Consider the following 24,179-nt stretch of genomic DNA (forward strand, 5'->3'; position numbering starts at 1 on the left):
GGTATCAAAACCCACACCTTTACACCAACCGAACAATCGCCCACAGCATTATGACCAACGAATCACCACGGCAGACATTCAATGGTGCAAAACCGTTGGCGGTACATACCTCCGCACATACACGGTACATACACACACACATAAAAAACAACACCACATTGGGCAATTCAAACTACAACTACACACACCTGACACCCATACACACACCACACCAACACACCCACACCACTATAAAACGCACACACACATTACCCACCACCCTTTACCAATACAAAAAAGTGCCACAGAGAGATGCAAGACCACAGACAAGACCAAAGACACACACCACCATCACCTATACACCATCCATGCACCTTACATCACACACCCCAACACATCACCCCACACACCCTCACCCACACCACTCACTCTACACCCATTGTACCACAACGACACCCCAGATTCTCAGAGGAGGAGCTCAGGGTCATGATGGAGGAAATCATCCGGGATAGAGCCACAGCTATTCGGATCACAGGTGCAGCAGACATACATTGCTAGAAAGATGGAGCTATGGGAGAGGATCGTGGACAGGGTCAATGCTGTGGGGCAACAAGGGAACAAGGGACAACATCAGAAAGAGGTGGAATGACCTACAGGGGAAGGTGCGTTCCACAGCAGCAAGACACCAAATAGCTGTACAGAGGACTGGCGGTGGAACCCCACCTCCTTGCCCACAACTAACAATATGGGAGGGCAGGGCCTGGAAGGTGTAGGAGGAGGACTGTACTCTGGTAAGTCAACTCTTTACTACTTCACCCCGTTACCTGCATGCCATCACATACCCCCACCCTTACCTTCACTCCCATCACTCCACCACCTCACACACACCCCACCATCACAACCCACTCCTCCCAATACCAAGCCCTGCATGTAACACCACTGCATGGACCCCCATCACAGACCTGCATGGACACCCATCACTAAAGCATGCACACTAGAGAGAATCACCTAGCCCACCAAATAACTACTCACACAAGGCTAAACTGCCAGGGCAATACCAACCATAGAGGGCAACACACCCATGCACAAGATGTCACACACAGAAACAATAACACCACATTTACATCCCCGCAGGTCCTCCACCCAATGTCACTGAAGAGGAGGTGCCAGCAACATCCAGTCCACCCCCTGAAGAGGCCCATAGTGACAACAGCACCTCTGGACGCCTGGATCTGGATGACCAACCTGGCCCATCAGGGATCTCTGAACAGTCGGTTACCCAGGCACAGTCCCATACCACCACAGAGCCTTCCCCCTCAGGAAACACCAGCACAGTACCCACCCAGTGGGCTGATACCTCTGTCCCCAGGACACATCAATCAGCAGTGTGTCCACCACTACTTGGACCCCAGAGCACACCACAAACACAGGACGATCAGGGACCTGGGGTCAGTGACAGTGGGCACACGGTTCAGGGGACAGAGGCACAGCACAACAGGGAAGCTGGGAGGACTGCTGTGCAACAGCGGGAAGACAGGCCTAGGGAACTGACTCTCCAGGAGGCACTCACCAACATCCTGGGAGCATACCAGTATTCCTAGGAGACAATGGGACAGGTTGCAGCAGACCCAGCGGCTGCAGGAGGGACAGTACCTGGGGATCAGGGAGGACTTGAAGGACATCAACACCACCCTGGTCAACATTGCAGGGGTGCTGGCAGACATGGCCAACACCATGAGGGAGGCAGTGGCACACCAGTGGGCCCCTGACACTAGCCAAACAGATGAACAGCCTTCCACTTCTGCTGTCGCTAGTGGACAGGAGGCCCCGCCACAGGACCAACAGGCCACCAGCACCGAACCCCCTGCAGAAGGAGAACCACCCGGCAAACGGTCCCTGCAATCCAGAAGGAGCCAGAGACTATTGCCAAGACCCCCGCCAGGAAATAAGACTCTCCCGATTGTCAGCCTTGTGTCCCACTCTGTCACCCTGTCCACCTTGAACCGCCATTGCTCCACTTACGATGCCCCCTTGGACAATGCACCTGTGATACAAATAGACTGGACTCTATCCCGGACATTCCTCCACCATCACGCCAGCCCATTGCACATCCCCCTCTACTTATTAGCACTTAAATAAACACAATTTGAATAAATACAAGTATGGAGTCTGTCAAATGATTGAACTATATATTCGTTTAACAAGCTTTAAACACTGCAATACAACTGTACAGTAATGTATACATAGGAATGACCTATAGTTGGCTGCAGTCAACACACCAGGAGTGATAGTGGGGCACAAATATCTGAAAATAGAGATGCCAAAGGGTACTGTAAGTGGCCATAGAAGTGGGAAAATCAGCCTGCCAGTGACAATGTCAAACACAAAACTGTCAATGTAAAGTGAAATAACACAGTTTTACCTGTGTGTCATTGGAAGTATTGTCGTATTATTGCACTTCTGTTGTCCTCATCCTCATCTTCTGCCTCCTCATATTCACTGTCCACAGGGTCCCCTGCTGCCACACACCCATCTCCAGCCTCATCCTCCTGCAAAAAAGGCACCTGGCGACGTAAGTAAAGGTTGTGCAACACACAGCATGCCATGATGATCTGGCACACCTTCTTGGGTGCGTAGTACAGGGACTGTTAGATGGAGGCAACAAAACCTGGCCTTCAGGAGGCTGAATGTCCTTTCTATGATTCTTTTTGTTCGCCTATGTGCTTCATTGTAACGTTCGTATGCCCTTGCCCTGGATTCCTCACAGGGGTCAGTAGCCATGAGAGGTTAGGGTAACCAGAGACACCTGCAAATATTGAGGGACAACTGTTAGACACACATTAACCCTTAGGGCCTCCACATTACCCATACACCAACACCTACTGGGTGGGAACCAGGGTTCACCTATTAGCCACACCCTGTGCCTCTGGAGTTGATCCACCACAAATGGGATGCTGCTATTTCTCAGGATAAAGGCATCATGCACAGACCCTGGATACTTTGCTTTGACATGTGAGATGTACTGGTCCGCCAGGCACACTATCTGCACATTCATGGAGTGAAAGCTTTTTCGATTTCTGAACACCTCTTCATTTCTCCTGGGGGGGGGGGGACACATGCAATATGTGTTCCATCAATAGCCCCAATAATGTTGGGGATATGTCCCATTGCATAGAAATCAGCTTTCACTGTGGCCAAATCCTCCACCTGGGGGAAAACGATGTAGCTGCGCATGTGTTTAGTCATGGCAGACAACACTCTGGTCAGCACTATTGAGAACATTGGCTGAGACATTCCTGCTGCCAAGCCCACTGTCACTTGGAAGAAGCCAGTTGCCAGGAAATGAAGCACAGATAGCACTTGCACAAGAGGGGGGATCCCGGTGGGCTGACGGATAGCAAATATCCGGTCAGGTTCCAATTGGGCACGCAGCTCTGTGATTGTGGCCCTGTCTAGTCTATAGGTAAGGATAATGTGCCTGTCCTCCGTTGTTGCCAAGTCCACCAGGGGCCTGTACACAGGGGATGTCTCCATCTCCTTTTCACCGCAGCAGTAGCAATCTAGGGGGCAAACAGTGAGCAGCTGGTCAGTATTCCATATTTCCAAACACTACACTGCATTGCATGTTGTGACTGTAACAGTATATTGTTGGATAGGCCCAAATGTTGCCTATGTGTACTGTGATGCAGTTAGGTGCCATGGCCTGCCCCCCCCCCCCTGAAATGGCGTCAGCCTGTCCTGTATGGAGGGCCAGGTAGAAATGAGGTAATTCCGCTGCCGTTGTGCGCCGTTGTGGGAGGTGGTCGAGAACCACTGTGCAACTCCTCATTGGATACCATTCGGCCCCATGTGTTACAGTGGCCAATGTTGATGTGCACCAGCGGTGACTGTATGCACCGTGGCAGATGTGACTGCCATTTTCTATCTGTTTACTCACTTGCTACTTGACCTTCAACAGGAGAGGGCCTACACTGCAAGTGCTGCTGTGACCTGTGTCTGGAACTGACGTTGGCTTGTGTCACGGGGGAAAGGGCCCCTTCTTTCACCGCTGCGGAGTTGGAGAGACTGGTGGATGGGGTCCCACCCCAGTCCCGAATGCTGTATGGGCCTCCAGACCAACAGGTGAGTACACTGTGAGCATGATGCATGGGGCATGAATGCATGGAGTGCTGTGTGTGAGGGCCTCGTGTAGGGGGGTTGGTGGAGGGGCCCAGGGCAGCGTGCTGCATGTATGGTGCACAATGTCTGTGCGAAAGGGGATGTGAGGGCTATAGTGGGCCATGAATGTAACAGGCAGGACGGTCTGACTGATACCTTTTCCTATGCGTATTTATCTGCAGGTCAGTGCCCATCAAAAAAAGGGTATATGGCGTGCCTTCGCAAGGACGTGCAGACCCTTGGGGTCTATGGCTGGCAGAGCACCCACTGTCGCAAACAGTGGGAGGACCAGAGACGTTGGGAATGGAAGATGGTGCCTGTCGAACCCTGATCCCCCTGAAGGCCCGCATACTGGCGGTGACCTATCCGGAGCTGGATGGGCGCTTGGGGGCATCACAGCAGCCACAAGGGGGTGAGTACAGTACCCCAATATACTACTTGCGTGTGGTGTGGCATCCGGGTGGGGGGTGTGGGCCTGTGGGTACCCCTAGGCCAGGCCGGACATTGCAGGGTAAGGGCACATGTTCGGCAGGGTCTGATGTAAGCTTCCTCCAAACAAGCTAGTAGGCATCCAGTTCTGGGCAGGTGTCTATGGGTCACAGGTATGCTGCAATTGACGTTAGGTATACCTGTCCGTGGGCTGGTGACTAGCATTGTGACTGTTACTGCATTGCCTAGTGCGTAGGGCTGTTCCCTGTGTGTGTGTGTCATGTACGCCAAATGTGGTTTTGTTGCCGCCATTGACCAAGGGTATCCTTTGTCTCTCCCCCCCTTTTTGTTTTGTCACCCTGTCCTTATGTGCATTAGCATCATCTGGCGGAGGAGCAGAGGCACCTGCGACGCGAAGAGTTGCATCCCACATGGCCCTATCCACTGACGGTGAGAGCACCAGTCGGACAGAGGGTGAAGGGAACACCACGGTGGAGACTGGAATGGACAGTTCTGACAGTGATACCTCCTCTGATGGAAGCTCCCTGGTGGTGGCGGACACTTCTGTGCCCACCCCAACTACAGGTACAGCCGTCACACCCCGTACCAGCACCACCCTCCCACCAGCCCCTCAGTGTGTTTCCCATGCCTGCTCACACAGGAGGGTGGGCATCTCATTCACCCCAGGCACCTCAGGCCCTGCCCCAGTTAGCCCTGCTGCCCTGAGTGAGGAGGCTATTGACTCCTGTGATCCATATCTGTTGGGCAGTCAACCATTCTTGGAGGGCATTCACTCTGGCATGGCGGCCCAACAGAGATCAATCCAGGCTCTGGCCTCCTCCCTGATGGCAGCCATTGTCCCTGTTTCTAGCCTCCCCCCTCCAACTTCCTCTACCCCATCCCATTCCCCTCAACCCCAACCTATCCTAAGCACAGAGGCAGACCAGCATGCACCCAGGACAACACACAGGAGTGGTTCAGGCAAACACAAACACCACACATCATCCCACAGGCACTCACACAACCACCATCCAGATGCAGACATACCAACATCCACTGCTTCCACTGTGGCCCCAGCCTCCTCCTCGTCCACCTCCCTCACAGTAGTATCTACACTCACTCCTGCATGCACTACATCCTCATCCACTACCACCATCACACCTATCACTATACGCCCCTCACTGGCAGTCACCACCCCCACATCCATGCACACGTCCCCTGTATCCTCTCCCACTGTGTCTGTGCCCCCCTCCTCCTAAAGTACACAAACGCAAGCACTCAGACACCCAACAGCCATCCACCTCACAACAGCATCCAGACCATGCACCTGCACGCAAACACAGCAGACAGACACCTCCTACAACCACTTCCTCTTCCTCCACTCCCAAACCTTCACCCTCTTCCCACCCCAATGTCCCTAAGAAGCTTTTCCTCTCCACCATTGACCACTTCCCTACCGCTCACCCCACCATTCTTCACGTCGGGCCAGGGTGGGCAGAACCCAGGCGAGCACCTCAAGCACTCAGGCCCATATTTATTCTTTTTGACGCACAACTGCGCCAACGCAGTTGTGCGTCGTAAATTTAAACGCTGGCTAACGCCATTCCAAAGCGCCATGCGGGCGCCTTATTTATTAGATGACGTTAGCCGGCGCTGTGGACTGGTGTGCGTCCAAAAAAATAACTCACACCAGGCAGCGCCGGCGTAGGGGAAAATGGAGCTTGGGCATCAAAAAATGGGGCAAGTCAGGTCTGAGGCAAAATTTTGGCCTCAACCCGATTTGCGCCACTTTTTTTACGCCCAACCCCCATTGAAATGACTCCTGTCTTAGCAAAGACAGGAGTCATGCCCCCTAGCCCAATGGCCATGCCCAGGGGACATCCCCTGGGCATGGTCATTGGGCATAGTGGCATGTAGGGGGGCACAAATCAGGCCCCCCATGCCACAAAAAAAAATCGAAAAAATATACTTACCTGAACTTACCTTAACTTCCCTGGGATGGGTCCCTCCATCCTTTGGTGTCCTCCTGGGGTGGGCAAGGGTGGCAGGGGGTGTCCCTGGGGGCCTGGGAGGGCACCTCTGGGCTCCTTCTGAGCCCACAGGTCCCTTAACGCCTGCCCTGACCCAGGCGTTAAAAAACGGCGCCCATCAGGCTGGGTGCCGTTTTTTAAGGCCTGCCCCCTCCTGTGCGTCAAAATGACATCACAGTATAAATATGGGGCACAGGCCTTAAAGTCATTTTTTGAAAGGGAACGCCTACCTTGCATATAATTAACGCAAGGCTGGTTCCCCCTTCTAAAAAATGACGCACATGGTGGAACTTTGACGCCCGCGGGTCGGACGTTAAAGTATAAATATGGGGCAGTGTTTGCGCCGAATGTGTGTCAAAAATTTTGACGCACATTCGGCGCAAACAGAGTATAAATATGCCCCTCAGTCCACAGCCACAGTAGTGTCAACAGCTACTGCAGGTGGGAGAGGATCCCGGGCACCAGGCAGCAACACTGAAAGGGTGCCTGCACCAGGTGCATCAAGGAAGGCCATCCGAGGCTGCAGGGGATGGGCTGGAGTCTCCCCCCACCACTGCCAGCGCTGACAACACCTCACCACTGCCATCACTGAGCACCCATCACCGCCGGCGAACAGTGTGTAAGTCCTTACCCCTGCAAATACTGTGGGTCTGACACCCAGGTGAGGTACAGTGTCTTCCGCCTGGCTGTAGGCGGTTACCGCCGTGGTACTTGTTGATACCGCCGTGGCAGTCGGTGTGTTAAAGTAGCTGTCTATCTGAGTGGTTTCCGCGGTGGTCATAATTCCATTTTGGTTACCGCCGGCCTGTTGGCTGTATTACCGCCGCTTCATCACCGACCGCCAGGGTTGTAATGAGGGCCTGAGTGTTTTGCACACTTCTGTCATTGGGCTATACTTGGGCTGCATTTGGGTGATATCTGTGCTACATTTGGGCTCTTTTTTCTCTGGTGGCCATCTTGAGAGACTTAGGCCCATATTTATACTTTTTTAGCACCGCACTTGCACCGCTTTTTGACGCAATTGTATTTTGTAAGTTTGCGCCACTTTTGCATCAAAAAATTATGCAAATGTGGCGCTAAAAAAGTATAAATATGGGCCTTATTTGTTATGAAGCTCCCTAATGTCCCCATTTACTGCAGTATCCTCAGTAGAAAATAGTTTCAGTTTTCCACTTTAATGCCATCAAGAGGGGGTTCCTATGTGCCTCAGGTTTGGCATAAGTTCAGAATATTAGCACTGTATTTGTTCATTAGAACATTGTAGTAAAGCTGCTGACCACCAGGGAGTTAACTGGCAGTCTGTTGCAGGTGTTAAATGTGCAAGTTTCATTTTGCATGCCGGAATGTTTTAATGAAATAAAAGAGGAATGTACTTGACAACTCACTTAAAACGTGACCTCATTTTTCTTTCTTTCTACAACACTAACCAAAATTTCTATGACAAAATGAACCCCCTGATTTTGTTCCTTTCTAAATTAAATGTTTTAAGTTTTACCAGTTTGATTTAATCAAGATGGCTTCGGGTGTCCCACACATTTGTCATAAGTAAGACTGCTCCAGTTGTTCTTTAGAACGCTCTGAGAGTCTGCTGTAGAACACAAGGGAATCAACTGACAGGCTGCTCCTGTTGGAAGTACATATTTTACTGACAACTTCAGACTCAATTCCCACATGGCTAAGAAAGATAGTGTGAATAAAAAAAATTATAGCGTTTGCGACAAGAATTTTGAGTTCTATTATGGACATGTAGGCGAGGATTTTGCTTCTCTTACTTCACTTTAATTCTTAGCAGCCAATCTGATTAACTTTTTGAAAACATACTACTTTTCCCATGAACACCTCATAGTCACATGTCCCACCATAGATTCCACAACCCTACATAGCCCATCAACTGTAATATAGCTTCCTTTTTCTTTGCTCTAGATTATTGAACAGTTAACAGTCTTGAATCCTAAAATATTGCGATCTTTCACCACTGGGAAACGTAACTGGTTCCAATGAGGACCTTGCTTGAAGATTTGGGACCTAGGGACCCACAGTCTTCTCTCTCCGACAGAAGGAATATTGATCAGCCCATGATGCATCCAGGCATGAAAATGGAACACTAATCAAGGATGTAATGATGACGAGAAAGAAATCATTTATCTTTGTTTCTTGGAAAAAGAAGTAACATGCCAGGCTGCTGACCCATATTTACAAAGCCATGCAAAACCACTCTGCAACGCTTTTCATGGCCTTGTACATATGGAATAATGCAACGCAGTACATAGGTGTCCCCATGCAACATCCATGGATTTTGACACATTCACAGATTTGCAAGGTTTTGTAAACCTGGGAATGCCTCAAAAGCTTAGGCCACTCCAGGGGTGGCGGAAGAGTGAAGCAGTGGGGACAACTATCTTTATTATTCCTCGTTTTTTTCCTCCTTCTATTTGAGTTGCATTCTGCAGCACACATAGAAGGAGGAAATTGCCTCCGTTGATTGCTTTTGTACAGGAAGGTGTACCTTCCTGCACAAAAACAATCACCCCCGCAACGCAGGCATCCTTGCACCATGGCACAAGGGTGCCTGCATTGGTGCTATAATATAAACCACAGAGGGTCACCCATAAACCCGAGAGGCTGGGTATAACTAATGTTACAAAAACTACAATGCCCCTAAAGGAATATTCATTAAAACTACCCTATATTCACCAACATTCTATGCAGCATAGAAACATTCTTAGTTAGAAAAACATTTATTATTGTACATCGCAGATCATAAAATCATTATTTACATGGAACAATTCTATAGGAGACCCCCATCTAAACCCCACATAAGGAAAGATACAGAAGTGCATAAATAAAGTGCTCGTGAAAAAATAATATATAAAAAAAAAAAATAATGAATATATCCTAATACAAACAATAATTATATATCAAGAAGACTGTAGGTCAGTATTTTGCTGCATTAAACCATTCCTGAGTCAGAAACAGTATCACAGTAAGTCCTTTGTTCATTCAGTATAACCACATCCAGGCTTGAGCACTGAGTCGACGTTTCGACCCTCATACGCTCATGTGCCAATTTGTCGCTCTTCAATGGGTCTTCATCAGGACTAACCGATAGGGCCCCCCATATTCACAAGTACCATCATATATTTGCAATTCTTTTCGGAAAAATCCTAAATTCTATCCAATCTTCTTTTATGTTCTCAGGATAGAAATCATTAACGATGACTTCCAGGAATCCTTCCTTCTCTTCTTTAATCAGCCTTCGGGCAACATGTCCCGGCGTCTTCACTCCATTGCACTTCAGCATGAAAAGCATTGGTGCTAGGCAGCTAATTTAGTGCTGGCACAGGGAACAACACAGGGATGCATCATATTCTTGTCAATATGGTCCTTCCCTACATTGTGGAAATTATGCAGCTCGGTGCAGCAAGATTGCTTGCAGCACTGTGCTGCGCCATTTTCTTGCAAATAAGCCCCTGGGTTTCTAGTGAAAAGACTAAAACGTAGATTCTGATGACCAGTCCGCTGCTCTTAAGATCGGCTAAAGGAGACACCAAAGCAAAAGATTGTGAAGCCTTAACCACTCTGGCGGAGTGGGTGCCAAAAACAGCAATGTCAATACCGGCTTCTGCCAAGAGACAGCACATCTATCTAGCTAGAGTGGCAGATGTTACAGGTCGAAACGGTTTCAGCAGTGTAATCAATAATTGACTCTTCATATCTGTGCAATATTCAGTGGTACTCACCTCATACACCTTCAGACATTGTTCTACGCAAAGTTTAGAGTTATTTTGAAAAACTGGATAAGATACTGGCCTGGAATTACATTTAGTGCATCTAGAAATAGAAAAGGTAATACCAAGAATCTCAGGACTGCATTAGAGTCCCCTAAGACTTAATATTTAGGCTGGGGCATTTTCACCATCCTCTTAATAACTTGCTCACTATAGGATGTTCTCCAACAGGTTTGCCATCAATAGTTACACGCTTCACTGAAATAGTTGGCCTGAAATTGTTCACAGAGTGATACGCCATGCTTGAAGTGGCCGGCGAAGATAGGTAATTCACAACCAAACTACAATCCGCCACAATGGGACCTGCACCCAGTTCATGGCACCAACCACACCAGTGTCTCCTTGCTAATGCGTATCTCTTGAGTGTTCCTGAAGACCAGGCTTGACTAATGAATTCCTTAGTCTCTCACAAAAGACCTGAGAGAGACTCTATCTTTCCCGGAAACTCTCAGAGCTACAATAGATAGGAGTCCTGATTGGAATAGTGAATGTGGAAGGTCCCCCGGGCCCAAAACGAGGTTCCAAAATAAGGTGAGGAGAATCTGGCAAGCACACACTAAGCCCAGAAACAATGGAAACCATGCTTGGCTCTCTATAGTGGAGTCACTAACACCAGCTCTGCTTTCTTACCTCTCAACTGTGCTAACACATTGGGAATCATCATGCCAGGGGGAAAGGTGTAACCCAGAGAGGGAGACTAGTCTTGAAGAATTCCGTCCATGGCTCGTGCACCTGGGTCCGGATGCCAGCTGAAAAATATTGTTAGATGATGATTGAGGCAAGATGCAAACTATCTTCTATTATGCATGGTGCCCAATGTTGATGAAGTGCATGGAAGAATTTTGGGTAAAGTCTCCAGTGGCTGAAGTTTTGAAGGTGGCGAAAATGTCAATCCGCAATTATATTGTGCTGGCCCGGGAGATTCTCTGCCATAAATGATGTTGAAGAGAACATTGCCAAAAATCCTTGGCTATCTCCATCAGAAGCCGGGATTTGATTCCCCCTAACTTGTTCACATGTTGGACTGTTGAAATGTTGTCCATGTAAAGGAGTATGCAACAATTAGTTTTCTCCTTAGAAAAACTCCAAATCGCAAAAGAACTTGCCAGAAGTTCCAAGCAGTTGATATGGAGATTTAGCTCTGTTTTGGATTTTTGACCGGTGACTTCCCATGGAGATGGACCCCAGCTAGCCCTACACCCCCACCAGCTGGCATCAGCCTCTATTATCATTACCATGGTTGAGCTAAATATTGCTGTACCCTTGCAGGCTTCCATGTGGTCTAACCTTCATGAGATTTCCTTCCTGGCTTCTTCTGAGAGAACAATCTCTTCTGAGTATCTAAGGCCCTTGCGTAGATGCTGTATTTTTAGCTGTTGAAGGGTGCAATAGTGCAAGGGACCTGGGAAAATAGCCTGGATCGATTAAGTAACAGCCCCACTAGACAAGCTATGGACCCTAAGGATACAGTCTGCCTGGTCAAGACTGATCTCAACTTCTTCTTGATGTTCTTGACTTTTTGGGTTGGAAGGATTAATTACGCTGACAGGGAGTCCACCTAAAAATCTAGGAACTCCAAGCATTGAGAGGGGGTCAAGATCGATATCTTGGCATTGATAATTAACCCAAGGTCCTGGAGGAGGAGATTCGTCCACTTGAGGTAGGTTATGGCTAACTGGAGACATTGGGGCATATTTATAAGCCCCTAGTGCCACCTTGCTCTACATTACTGTCATTTTTTTATGCTTATGTGGCCCAACAAGGCCAAAATCCTTGAGCCACATTTACAATGTGGCACAATGCATACATTGCGCCACTTTGTAACCCTTGGCGCTACATTATGCCTGTGCTAGGCATAATGTAGCACCAAGGGGACATTCCCCTATTAGGGGGGCTGAAAAAGTTACGCAAGGAAATCTAACAGATTTCCTTGCATCATGTTTTACTGCACTTTTAATGCCTGCTCAGATCAGGCATTAAAAGGGGTCTTCCATTATTTATAATGGGTCCATATGTACTCTGCAGGAGTAGCGCCAATTTTCATGAAAAATTGCACTTTTGCCCCCTACCCTGTGCCATGGTGCACCGTATTTTAAATACTGCACACACATGGTGGCAGTAGGGTGGGGCGGTAATGTTAGCGCGTCTGACCTTAATAAGTAAACTTACAAGGGGACGCGAATAGGTAGATGAACCTTTGGACTCCCAATTAAGATGATCCCACCATAAACCAGTACATGCAGATCAATAATCAGTCATTAATACACAATATCAATTTATAAATAATAATCAATGACATTGATAATCAATAGAGTCAGTAATTGTCATGCACCATGACCTTTCAGTCATGAATAACCACACCTTTTAGTAAAAGTTAGAATATTTATTTCCCTATATTAACAATGCTAACGTCACGTAAATTAATCTCAAAATCAAATGATATACATACAGAAACAACACTGGCTGTCCAAAGCGAGAGAAGAAACGTAATCTAATCAAAGCTTGAACTATTACACATTCTAGGTTACGGTGCAAATTAATAACAAGAACAATTGTACAAACAAGATCACATACATTTAGATTCAACAGAGAAAAGACATCAAACGTTACTCCCTATTAGCAGATTTTCATTAGTGAGGATCCTTAACTAACACCAGATTAGCATCAGCATGCCGGGCTTCATGCAAAACAATTTAGTAACACGAATTTGGAAAAACATCAAACTATGGCTCTCGCAAAACAGTGCGGATGGTACCTAGAAAGAAAAAGCAAATATGCATATCATACATGGGTACAATAATACCTCTCCTCAAGTGGATCAGCAAGCTAAATTAGTCCTCGACATCAGTACATCAGTCGATCAGCAAGGCATCAGGATTCAGCATCAAAGTTCAGAAAATGCAAAGTCTTTAAGCAACTCGAAAGAATAGAGGTAAACCCTCAAGAGGAATACAGAGAATGGTGCCTCGTTTCTTGGTGCAGTTCGTTAAGTTAAATTCCCTAAAACTACTTCCCAAATCCCTATTGGTCAAAGGATCACATGTTCACACTTTGTCCAATAAAACTGAAACTCCAAATCTATGAAATCTACCGTTACTCTGTTGACATGTCGCTGATTGGTTTTTCCTGCAATGTTCTCATCATCCGGCTCGTCAGGTAACAATATTGTTGCAGCTTCTACTACAGTCAGTGTCTCCATTGTTCTCCTCTGGGAAAGCCAGTCTTACATATATTGCACACATATTGTTACATTTAGCAAGAACAGCATCTTCTAGCAGTCGGTTCTCGTGAAAAAACGTTCTCAGCTGCGAGCACATTTACACAATGCAATAGAAAATCACTGTTTAACTCTCTAGGACAGCCATTTATTAAACATTAAGAAATACAGCTTGACATGAGGCATGGCAACTAGGCCAAGTCACTCGCTAAGTTAAGGCTTACAATTAATAAAGCTAATACATAATGCATAACCCTTAGTATGACATATTCCTACATTAATTAAACATATGCTCAATATTTCATAGCATTAGACTATTAATAAGTACACTTCGTTAACATTGACGGCCACTCATCGTGATCACATTTTCAAATGTGTGCATTATTTTCCTAAGTTATTATATTTTCTACACAAATCCATTACTCAGAATACATAGACACCTATTAGTAATTTTTACTAAAACACCAGCGCTAACAATCCCTCCTCTGGTGACTAAGGGCCAGATGTACCAAATGATTTTACCCATTCTGTGTCTATGGGAAAAAGCTTTCGTACATATGGCCCTAAATGTGTCATCACACTATCACCCACACATTTGTACATCAGCTAAAATATTGTCAATTTCATCCCTTCATACTTTTGTTCCCTTTTTGAGTTTTCCCTGAACAATGTTTCACTTTTCTTTTCTTCCCTCCTCTGATCATTATTTGACTTCTTCAATGTAATCCTTTTGCATAATTTACACAATCCCCATATTAAAATTAGGCAAACCACAGGCATTAAAATCCCTTGCAAGATTTTCAATAGAATCCCTTTCCAAATGTTGCTGAAACAATTTCCCACTGAAGCAAAGTATTTCCCAATCTTTTCCCAAACACATGGTTCTTTCAATTCTTTCAAATCAGCATTTTCATTAGTCAGATTAGTAATTAAATATCTCATTTCTATACTATTATCAGAAATATATGAGCAACAATGACTAGAATTAATCATTCTACAAACTCTGCCATCCTTCTCTAAGAAAATGTCTAAAGCAAGACGATTCTGAAGAGTCATAGCTCTTTCAACAGCTAACTCAGGATCTATCAGGAGTATAGCTCCTGAAAAAATTGTCAGCATGTTATCCACAATAGTAGACAACTTTCACATCTTTATCAAATTCAGAATAACTCCTACTGAAGGAATCATTGCTCCAAATATATCTCCCACTGTACCAGAAGGAGACTCCCTCCTCTGTCTCATATGATGTAATTCAGACACTTTCGGAAACTTCTTCAAATCATTAGTTTGATAAATCTTCGGGAAAACTATCCCCTGGTAACATGTCCCATACCATCCTCCTGGAAGGCAGTAACAAGCATTAAGACCACAGATGTAACAAATCCCAGGATTAGCTAGGTCCTGTCCATTCAACATAAACGTCCATTTACTCTGAAACAAAAACACACACACCAATCTGACAGAATACTGCCACATACACAATCCGCCAGACCAAAGGTTAGTGCTAATGTGGCGATACCAACACCCATACCGTTACGCCAACAAAACAATGCCCATCACATTATGACCCACAAATCACCACGGCGGACATTCAACGGCAGCAAACCATTGGTTGTACGTTCCGCCGCACTCAGAATGGACACCCACATACAAAACAACACTACATTGGCCAATACTAAAGACACACCCCTGACACCCATACACACACCACACCCACACAACTATAAAACACACAGCAACATTACCCACAACCCCTTACGGACAACAATTGCCACCAGGAGACTGAGAAGAAGAGCACAGAGACAACTAGACACACACACACCACTTACACCTATACACCCCTCACGCACTCCACATCACACACCTCACCACATTACCCAACACACCCTCACCATCACACATCACATAACATCCATGGCACCACAAAGGCACCCCCGTTTCACTGAGGAGGAGCTAGGTGTCATGGTGGAGGAAATTTTCAGGGTAGAGCCACAGCTCTTTGGAGCACAGGTACAGCAGATATCTATAGTAAGGAAGATGGAGCTAGGGCGGAGAATCATGGACAGGGTCAACACCGTGGGGCAGCACCCAAGAACAAGGGACGACATCAGGAAGAGGTGGAACGACCTACGGGGGAAGGTATGTTCCATTACAGTAAGGCACCAGCTCGTCATACAGAGGACTGGTGGTGGACCCCCACCTCCTCCCCCACAGCTCACAGCATGGGAGGAGCAGGTACTGGCAATACTGCATCCTGAGGGACTCGCTGGAGTTGTCAGAGAACTGGACACTGGTAAGTCAAAATTTACTGCCTATCACCACCCCCCCAATACCTGCATGCAATCTCACATCCACACCCTCACTCCCATCACTCCACTCCATCCCACACACTGCACCTACACATCTCACTAACTCCAATGCCAAGCCCTACGTGCCATACCAATGCACGAACACCCCTCCCAGCCCTGCATGGACACCCATCACTAAAGCATGCACAGCATAGGGAAACTAACATAACCACAATACATCACCATACACAAGCAAAAGCTTACAGGGCAACACCAACCATAGAGGGGAAGCTAGGGAAGTACAAATGTCATACAATTGAAGCATATTACATAATTTACATTCCCCACAGGTACCCCAGGCAATGAGAGGAGGTGCCACCACTATCCAGTCCCCCAACAGAAGAGGCCCACAGTGATGACAGTAACTCTGGACTTCTGGATCTGCAGGACCTACCTAGTCCATCTGGGGCCACTGGACAGCCGGTCACCCAAGCCCACTCACAGACCACCACAGAGCCTTTCCCATCAGGAACCAACACCGTAGCACCCACCCACTGTACCCAAACCTCTGTCCCCAGGACACGTCAATCAGCAGTGTGCCCACCTGTACAGGGACCCTGGGCCACACCTCATACATAAGACAATCAGGGACCTAGGGTCAGTGGCTGTGGGCACACCGTTCAGGGGACAGGGGCACAGGCCAACAGGGAAACTGGGAGGACTGCGGTGCACCGGGGGAGGACAGGAGCAGGGAACCGACTCTACAGGAGGCACTCTCCAAGATCCTGGGAGCCTAACCACATTCCCAGGATACAGTGGGCCAGATCCTAAAGAACATGCAGGAGAACAGGCAGCTGCAGGAGGGACAGTATCAGGGGATCAGGGAGCACTTGCAGGCCATTAACAACACCCTTATCTCCATAGCAGGGGTGCTGGCAGACATGGCCAATATCATGAGGGAGGCAACAGCACAGCAGCGGGCCCCTACCAATAGCCACTCAACTGAACAGCCCTCCACTTCCACTGCCACTAGTGCCAAGCGGCCCCACCACAGTACCCACAAGCCACCAGCATCCCTCCCCCTGCTGAAGGTGAACCACCCCGCAAACATTTCCTGCGACCAAGACAGAAGCCAGAGACACTTGCCAAGACCACCGCCAGGAAATGAGACTCTCCTGATTGTCCCCTTTGTGTCCCACTTAGTCACCTTGACCACCTTGAACTGCCATTGCTTCCCTTCCTATGTCCCCTTGGACACAGTCCCTGTGCTACAAACAGACTGGAACAATACCCTGGACTTTCCTCCATCGTCACCCCATTCCATTGCACTTTCCCCTCTATTTCTTAGCACTACAATAAACAACTTTGGAAAAAACTCAACTACTAGTATTTCATGTATTGAAAATTTGTATTGATTGAAACGGCTACATCCATTGCAAATGAACTGTACATAGTGAGAGCATAGAAAGAATGACCTGTTGATGGCTGTAGTGATCACATCAGGACATTGTTGTCATATCACCAACATCTGTAAAATGATAATCCATAGGTGACAGTAAGTAGAGGTAACAAGTGTGTAATGCCAGCATGCCACTGCCACACAGAATACAATAGTCAGAAATGTAAAGTTGCACTTTCTCATCTGTGTGTCATTGGAAGTACTGACGGATCACTGATGTTCTTTTGTCCAAATCCTCATCCTCTGCCTCCTCATCCTCACTGTCCTCGGGGTCCACGGCTGCCACAGGGGCATCTCCAGCCTCCTCCTCCTGCAGCAAAGGTACATGGTGTCTGAGGGCCAGGTTGTGCAACATGCAGCATGCCACTACTATCTGGCAGACCTTCTCAGTGAGAAGCACAGGGATCCACCTGTCAGATGGAAGCACTTGAACCTAGCCTTCAGGAGGCCGAAGGTCCTCTCAATGATCCTTCTGGTTCACCCATGTGCCTCATTATAATGTTCTTCTGCCCTTGTCCTGGCATTCCTCACAGGGATCAGCAGCCACAATAGGTTTGGATAGCCAGAGTCATCTGCAAGTATTGAGGGACAACATTTAGCCACACACTATCCCATTAGGTTAACAGCAGAGGCATACACTAACATATACTGGGTGGGGACCAAGGTTCACCTATAAGCCACACCCTGTGTCTCTGTAGTTGGGCCATCACATTTGGGATGCTGCTATTCCTCAGGACAAAGGCATCATGCACCGACCAAGGATATTTAGCATTGACGTGGGAGATGTACTGGTCCGCCAGGCACACCATCTGCACATTCATGGAGTGGAAACTCTTATGATTCCTGTACACCTGTTCATTCTGCTGGGGGGGTTAACAAACACAATATGTGTTCTGTCAGTCGCACCAATAATATTGGGGATATGTCCCATTGCATAGAATCCGGCCTTCACAGTGGCCAAATCTTCCACCTGGGGGAAAGCAATGTAGCTGCACATGTGTTTTACCAGGCAGACAAGACTCTTGCCAGCACGATTGAGAACATTGGCTATGACATTCCTGCTGCCAAGCCCACTGTTACTTGGAAAGAACCTGTTGCCAGGAAATGGAGTACTGATAGAACCTGCACAAGAGGGGGGATCCCAGTGGGATGACGGATAGCTGGGATCAGGTCAGGCTCCAACTGGGCACATAGCTCTGTGATCGTGGCCCTTTCCAGTCTATAGGTGAGTATAATGTTCCAGTCCTCCAGGGTAGCTAAGTCCACCAGAGGTCTGTACACAGGGGTATGTCTCCATCTCCTATTCATCCACAGCAATAGGTATCTAAGGGACACAAGAGTGAGTAGGCTGTCACAATTGGAACAACGATACCTCAATAGCAGTCCACATCGTGCATATATGTATTGGGACAGTGTAATTTTAAAAGTATGTGCCTATTTATCCTGTTACGCAGCAATTACCGAAACGCCTGTTCCCCCCCCCCCAAAATGGCTACCACCTTTCCTGTGTGGAGGGACAGGTGGAAGTGAGGTAATTCTGCCGACGTTGGGCGTCGTGGCGGTAGGCGGTCGTGAATCGCCAGGCAATTCCTCATTGGCTAGTATTGGGCCCTATGGAGTATAGTGGCCAATGGTGATGTACCCTGGCGGTGACGGTGTACACCGCCGCGGACGTGACCCCCATTTTCTAAATCATTCCTCACTTGTTTCCTGACCTTCCACAGGAGAAGACCTACACTGCATGTGCTGCTGTGACCTGTGTCTGGAACCTACCATGGCCTGTTTTACCGTGGAAAGGGCCCCAGCCCTCACTTCAGAGGAGTTGGAGCGACTGGTGGATGGGGTCCTACCCCAGTACCCCGACTGCTGTATGGGCCTCCAGACCAACAGGTGAATACACTGTGGGCACGATGCATGTGGCATGGATTCATGGGGATGTGTGTGAAGGCATTGTGTAAGGGGGGATTATCTGTTGGTAGTGTGCATGTCGTGTGCTGGGCAATGTGTGCGCCAATGGTGATGGAAACTGGTATGGTGGGCCATGTGTGTGACAGACTGGACTATTAGTTTAATGGTGTCCTCCCGTCTGTATCACCTCTGCAGGTCAGCGCCCATCAAAAGAAGGGAATATGACGTGCCATCGTCAAGGAGGTGCGGACCCTGGGAGTCTATGGCAGGCGAAGCACCCACTGTTGGAAACGGTGGGAGGACCTGAGACGCTGTGCACGGAAGACCGCGGAGGCCCAGCTGGAGATGGCCTCTCAACCAGAAACGGGTGCCCGTTGGGCTCTGACCCCCCTGATGGCCTGCATACTGGCGGTGGCCTACCCTGAGCTGGATGGGCGCTTGAGGGAATCACAGCAGCCACAAGGGGGTGAGTACAGTGGGTATCATTACAAATTTTGGCTGGTGGGGTGGGATCTGGATGGTGGTTGTGTGTTAGTGGGTGCCCCTAAGGCCAAGCCAGACAGTGCAGCATGGGTCCTCTGAAGGGTAATGTTTGCATGGCCAATACAGGTAACCTAGCTTGTTAGTAGTCACTTTAAGGCAGGGTAATGTGGGTTCCAGGTGTGCTGCAGTTGGCGGTGTGTGCTCCTCATCATGCCTTGGTGACTAGCCATATCACTGGTAGTGTAATGCATAGTGCGTAGGCCTATTTCCTGTGTGTGAGGGTGCTGTGTATGCCAACGGTGGTGTTGGTGCAGTCATTGACCCATTGTATCCTTTGTCTCTCTAACCCCCTTTCTTGTTTTGTCATCCTGTCCTTGTGTGCATTAGCATCATCTGACTGAGTAGCAGGGGCACCGGCGATAGAGGGAGCTGCATCCCACATGACCCTGGAGGCAGAGGCCACTGACGCCGAGGGAACCAGTGGGAGGGAGGGCGAGGGGAGCACCACGGCAGAGACTGGAGGGGACAACACACTTTGATACCTCCTCCGATGGGAGCTCCGTGGTGGTGGCAGACACCTCTGTGACCACCCCAGCTTCAGGTACAGCTGCCACTCCCATACCAGCACCGCCCTCCCAGTAGCCCATCAGCAAGTTACCCGTGCCCGCTCACCCAGGAGGGTGGGCCTCTCCTTCTCCCCAGGCACCTCAGGCCCTGCCCCAGTGAGCCCTGCTGCCCTGAGTGGGGAGGCTATTGACCTCCTGAGATCCATCTCTGTAGGGCAGTCAACCATTGTGAATGCCATCGAGGGGCTGGCATCCCAGATGCAGCAATGCAATACATTCTTGGAGGGCATTCATGGTGGATTGGCGGCCCTCCAGAGATCGATTCAGGCTCTGGCCTCCTCTCTGAAGACAGCCATTGCCCCTGTTTCTACCATTCCCCCCTCCAACTACCACTTCCCAGTCCCATTCTCCTCAAACCCAACTCATCCCAGGCACACATACAGATGAACATGCACACAAGGCATCACACAAGAATGGTACAAGCAAACACAAGCACCACACTTCATCCCACAGGCACTCACACAAACCCCATACAGTTGCAGACACAACAACATCCACTGCCTCCACTGTCTCCCCCTCCTCCTCCTCCTCCAGCTTGTCAAATCAGGTTTCAAAAGTCAAATCAGATTATCAATGTCTCTTCCGGTTTCTTTTGACACTTTCTTTCTCAAGCATATTCTCTCAGATTGTTTCAACAGTTCAGTTCATCAGCTTCCTTCAAGTGCCAAAATACTGACCTGGAATGTCCCACACTCACACCTGCATGCACTACATCTACATCCACTATCAGCATCACCACACCAAGCAGAACACACACTTCACTGGCAGACACCTCCACAAAAACCATGCACGCGTCCCCTGTGTCCTTTCCCAACGTGTCTGTTCCCCCTCTAAAGGACACAAATGCAAGCACTCAGACACCCAACAGCCATCCACCTCACATCAGCATACAACCCATGCACCCAAATACAGCAGACATACACCTCTAACAACCACTCCCTCATCCTACACTCCCATTACTCATCCCGCCCCAACGTCGTTAAAAAGCTTTTCCTTTCCAAAATTGACCTCTTCCCTACTCCTCACCCGTCCTGCACGTATGGGCAGGGTACCAAGGACACGGCCTAGAACCTCAGCCAAACAGTCCACGGGGACAGTGGTAGCACCACCTACTCGTGGAGGCAAGGATTCCAGACCTACAACACAGAAGGGGCAGTAGCCAGCACCACCAGGGAAGAAAGGGAAGAGTGCTGCACCACCAGGAAAGAGTGTGAAGAAGGGGCCTGTACCAGCTGTGAAGAAGGGGAAGGAGCCTCACCACCAGGCAGAGAGGGGAAGAGCCCATCCACTCCTACCAGGAAGGGTAAGGGATCCACGACCCATGGACAGGAGGAGACGAGGCACTCTGCGCTAGCGTAAGCTGTCAGGCGAACACCGCCACCACCACCAGCTGCCACAGGGCCCCTACTGCCAGCTGTGGAAGTGCAGCCATCAGGGAGTGCAGGGGCTGGCCAGGAGGCTCCTCCAACCGCCACCACAATGCAGCCATCAGTGAGTGCAGGGGCTGCCCAGGAGTCTCCCCCAGCCACCACCACAGTGCAGATATCAGACAGTGCAGGGGCTGCCCAGGAGGCTCATCCAACCACCACCACAGTGCAGCCATCACCGCCGTGGGATTCCATGTAGGCCACCCTCGAGGGGCTGCTGTGCGGGCTGCCCCCTCCAGAACCAGTGGGCAAGTCATCCACTTGAGAGACTGTGGCCTTGCACTCCCCAGGACAAAGCAATGGGCATGTTCCCTCCTCCAGAACCAGCGGGCAAGTCACCCACCTGAGAAACTGTGGCCTTGCACTCCCCAGGACAAAGCAATGGGCATGTTGCCCCCTTCAGAACCAGTGGGCAAGTCACCCACTTGAGAGACTGTGACCTTGCACTCCCCAGGACAAAGCAATGGGCATGTTGCCCGGTCCAGATTCAGTGGGCAAGTCACCCACTTGAAAGACTGTGGCCTTGCACTCCACAGGACAAAACAATGGGCATGTTGCTCACCCAGAACCAGTGGGGATGTTCCTGTATTCGGCAGAGGTGCCCCCCATCCCCCTGAGGTGCCTTCCCACTTGCAAAATGATTCCACTACAGTATTCTCTCCGACTGTGTCAGGAAACAGGTTGGGCCTTGACTGTTCCCTATGGCCTTGTGTGCCCTCATGACTTTGGACTGGGCATTGGCCCTTCATGGACATTTGTATATATTTGGTTCGTGTGGTGGATTTTGCTATGCTAATAAATTGTCGTTACTCCAGCTTTACGGTCTTTGTTTTATTATGTGTCTTGTGCGATCGGTTTACGTGTGCAGCTGGTTGTGTGTATTTTGTGTGTGTGTCGGGTGTGTGTTGTGCGTGAGTGTGTCACTGTCGTTTTCCTCCCTCCCTCCCTTGTGTGCTAGGTGACTGTACTCACCATTGTCGTCTTCGACGGCGCTGGTGTCTTCCAGGTGGAACATGACGTAGAAGATCATCGGGAAGACTTGCAGTTCGGGTTCCATGACGGGGTGGTTCTTCCCTGTGTTTCCAATGGTGAGTCCTTTCACTTCTGAGCTCTATTTCTGCCAGGCTTTTGTTGGCGTTAGTACCGCCCCGGAAAAGGTGGTGGTTTGCAGTGTCTTCATATGGTGTGCGGTTCTTTGTCTCCCGCTGGCTGTTGACGGCTACCGCCATGGTGACTGATGTTTCCGCCCTGGTGGTTGGTGTGGTACATTGGCTGCCTATGGGAGTTATCAACGCCATGGTCATAATTTGGAGGTACTTACCACCAGCCTGTTAGCGGTATTACCGCCACTTTGTCACTCACCGCCAGGGTCTTTATGAGGGCCTATGTCATTATCTTTAGCTATTCTACTCAAATACCTAATTATAGAGACAAATAAAAACACTATGTCATAATTTGAATAGAAATACTGAATGTACTGCTGGTTATAGAATCTTGTTAGTAGCAGACTACAACTTGTTCCATATGTTAAAGGCAAACTATGGTATGTAACTCGTTCCTCAACTGATGAAGGAATCTGCGTACACACATAACAAATCCTCGCATTCATCGTCTCAACATACTCACTCAACAACCGATAGAAGACACTAGAAGAAAGTTCTCCTTGCGCATTAGTCTCCTCATGCAAATATTTCTCGTCTAACCTAAACTTCTTTATTGCTGTCAGTACAGTAGTCATCTCCAAAGCAGAAGTATGGTGGGCTTCACTCTTATCAGGAACAGACATTCCCACAATCAACATCACAAACAATATCCCGCACATAATCGCCAAGCCAATACTCCTATAGTTACAGCGCCTAATATTACTACCCTGCTGGCTAATGTTACTCATGATCTGTAAAGAATCAGAAAGCAGACGAAAATTTAAAAAAACTGCAGCAAAAATCAAAAACAAACTTCTTTCAGCGGTTATTTACAGCTTCACTTCCAGGATACCTCGTCAAAATCGGTAAGCAGCTTGTCAAATCAGGTTTCAAAAGTCAAATCAGATTATCAATGTCTCTTCCGGTTTCTTTTGACACTTTCTTTCTCAAGCATATTCTCTCAGATTGTTTCAACAGTTCAGTTCATCAGCTTCCTTCAAGTGCCAAAATACTGACCTGGAATGTCTCTATCGAAACAAAAAGACAAACATTCTTGTTGCCATACACTTGTAGCTGCATACACCCATTGAGGACCTGTGTATCTCCAATTTGCTATTCTCTTTCTTTTCAACTTTTGATCGGCATTCAATTCTCGTTCACTTGGATCTTCTCTCCTTGTTGTATTTACTTCTTCCTCGGTTGTTGTTTCAACAACCACTTCCTTTCCCTTTCCTTGCGACTCTG

This window comes from Pleurodeles waltl, chromosome 9, assembly GCF_031143425.1.
Source record: "Pleurodeles waltl isolate 20211129_DDA chromosome 9, aPleWal1.hap1.20221129, whole genome shotgun sequence".
In the NCBI taxonomy this organism is placed as follows: Eukaryota; Metazoa; Chordata; class Amphibia; order Caudata; family Salamandridae; genus Pleurodeles; species Pleurodeles waltl.